The sequence below is a fragment of the Gymnoscopelus microlampas genome, assembly GCF_963454915.1.
Source record: "Gymnoscopelus microlampas genome assembly, chromosome: 23".
NCBI classification, from domain to species: Eukaryota; Metazoa; Chordata; class Actinopteri; order Myctophiformes; family Myctophidae; genus Gymnoscopelus; species Gymnoscopelus microlampas.
In genome coordinates, this window is record NC_139960.1 from 10,817,035 (window position 1) to 10,819,911 (window position 2,877).

Below are 2,877 nucleotides of genomic sequence, written 5' to 3' on the forward strand. Positions count from 1 at the left end.
CTTTAAATATTATACATTTCTTTCATCCAATTAAACTTTTACCAGATTGTTGATGGTAATCTTCATAACCTTAAACAATATTATTTTGTTCTTTTTGAAACACTTGCAGGTGGTGAATGGGTTGATGGGAGCTTTCAGACCTGTTGGGAGCCTCGTCAGTGAGTTTGTGTCTCACACGTGAGGTACATACAGCGTACATACATATACTATATGCATATATGAGAAGCCAATTACTTGTTTTTATATGACTAGTTTATTATGGTTATGCATATTACATCTGCTAACCTGACATGACCCTGACATTCCTATCTATCTGTTGCTCTCCAGAGAAATGTATCCGAGATCGGAAGCATGACTCTGACCCAGACCCTGCTGAACTGGACCCTAGCTGAGCTGGCTGGCATGTACACGCCACATAATACGTCCATAGCCCAACCAATGGAAGAGTTTGATGTGACAAATGTGGAGGATTGGTTCAACCATGTTGTACCGCCACTATTACAGAGATTCTTACCCCATGGGCAACTCCCTGACCAAATCAAGTATGCCTTCCACCAAGTGTTGTAAGTACAATTCATATTCTTTCATACAGTGAGTAGATGCATGTACAGTCCAGCGTCCATGTCTTTCCAATTATGTTGTGTAGGTTAGTCTTGACCAAAGTCACAGATTTTCCTGGATGAGCCGAACTATTTTAATTAAGAGTGCCGGTGGTGTTAGTGGACTTCTGTTTCCTTTCACATTCAACACAACACAACACAAAATAATGGAAATCAACAAAAGGGCAACGTTTATTTATGGATTAACTCAAAACGTTTCTTTGAATATTACATGCGAGATAGCAAATATTGAGTGAGTAATAACTGGAATTGTTGATTGTAACCTTAAACAAGTGACCTAAGCAAGGCAGGACACAAAGATTACAAAAGGAAAGACAAACACAAGCCCTTTACTAAGATGTGAACACAGGGTAGGTGGCTGAACAAAGTTAAAATTATTAAAGGGAACTTAAATACAAACCGACACAAGGAATTTGTCACTTTGTGATAGTGAACCTAACAAGACAAAGGTCAACAATGTCCTGCTTTTGGAGTGATAACAAAGGTCAGCCTCTGGGCACCCTCTGGTGGCCATCCAGAAATATTGCAGGTTATGTCCTTTGTAAGTCCCTTGTTTCGTCCACTGTCCATTATCTATGAATATGATGCTGATTATTGTGCTTGCTTGTTGAACAGCTATTTGGACATGGGCAATGACACCACTGAGGTCCAGGACACTTGCAGCATCACCCTTGAAGAAAGATCATGTGGCGTGAGAAGGCTTTATTAATTGTTTCTGAATTTCTTTAATTTAAATGTATTACACAAAGGATTCCAAATTCTATTCTAGATGTGGTCGGATAGGAAAGTCATGCCTGTACATCCATTATCCTTCTCCCCATCTCTTCTACCAGCTTACCAACGCAGTGGAAAATGTGGCCCGTTTCATGCACTGTGCTGCCCGTAGCAACCTCACTATGTCAGAGTCGATGATACCCAGGAGAACCTGGAGGACCCAGACTTCATCAGGATGTGGTTCCAGATCAAACTGCTGCCTCTGCTGCCTACAGTTCCCATAAGCCTCCTCGACTGCCTCAGCTTTAAGAACTTCACCTGTCCTGTTTACCAAGCCCTGTGAGTTGTCCCGTTTATAAAGGGAATGCTATCTTCTCTAGAACATAACTGTTTCCCAAACATTTTCAGCTTGAGACCTGAAAGATACATTTGGTGACTTCCTGGGACCTAAACTTTTAAGAAAAATCATTATGAATTATAAAGTATGCATATTTAAAAAATGTATTTCTTAAAATCTTCTGAAAATCTTTTGTATTCCTTTTCCTTTTCTTTAATTTCTGAAAATCTGTTGATTTAAAAAACTTTACCTTACTTTAATTCATAAAACCTGGTCTGTGACCCAAAAATGGGTCAAGAGTAAGACCCTACGTTTGGAAAACACTTATAGTCGAAATACACAAAATAGTCCCGGAATAATGATACATTTCTTTGCATTGCTGGGTCCAGAGTAAAAGACCTGAGTCATCATATGCGTCTCATGGATCCTGATCACAACCACAGCCCAGTGATGTACGAACACTTCATCCATTCCTTCTTGCTACATCACAACATGTCCGGTAAGTGAACCAAGTAGCCATAGCTAGAGACAAGCTCAGAGGACCATTTGTCTGCAGATGTACAGGAATTTCTGTTGCTTTCAGGGTACATTTTTGAGTAAAACATTACTCTATTCTAATACTATACTATTATAGCCTACACTGACTTGTGTATTTATCTTCAGATCCTCAGTGTGTCTCCTCATCCAGCCATAGTGCAGAATGGCTGGAGGAGAACTTTGGATTCTTCTCCATGTTCGCCCCCATCACAGACTTCTATGACCTCAACCGTGACTTCTCTGGAGTGAGTGTGGATAATCTGAACATTTTTACTGAAAACATTGATTTGATTGTTTGTACTTGACACTACAATTTCAGTAACTTAATAACCTTTCAACCTGGCGTATATTTTGGGCATGTCATCACAGGATTGCAAGATTTTCAAAAACGTAATAGCTGATTTGCGAGTGTGACATTATAATTCGATTACGTATAAAATAGGGCTTCAGTGGTTAAATCTCATATCCTGCCCTCTCCCATTATGTCCTGTCTGTCTGTCTCTTGTCTTAAACGTGTCCAGATTCTACACCTCCTGACTCCGAAGCAGACTGCAGAGATGCTGCTGGTGCCTACTCCTCCAGAGAAAGACGTCATCATCCATGCAGTGTTTGACCATCTGACACAGTCTCAAGGAGACTTTCCTGAGTTCCTGCACCACCTGGTTCTGC

At 40.4% G+C, this 2,877-nt stretch overlaps 1 long non-coding RNA gene across 1 annotated transcript; it reads left to right on the forward strand.

Moving 5' to 3' along the window:
• The first annotated feature begins 503 nt into the window (after positions 1 to 503).
• Positions 504 to 1,523, forward strand: LOC311040277. Its single transcript, XR_014600254.1, has 3 exons — positions 504 to 563; positions 1,236 to 1,311; positions 1,454 to 1,523. It is a non-coding gene; the product is annotated as an uncharacterized lncRNA (long non-coding RNA).
• The last annotated feature ends 1,354 nt before the right edge of the window (positions 1,524 to 2,877 follow it).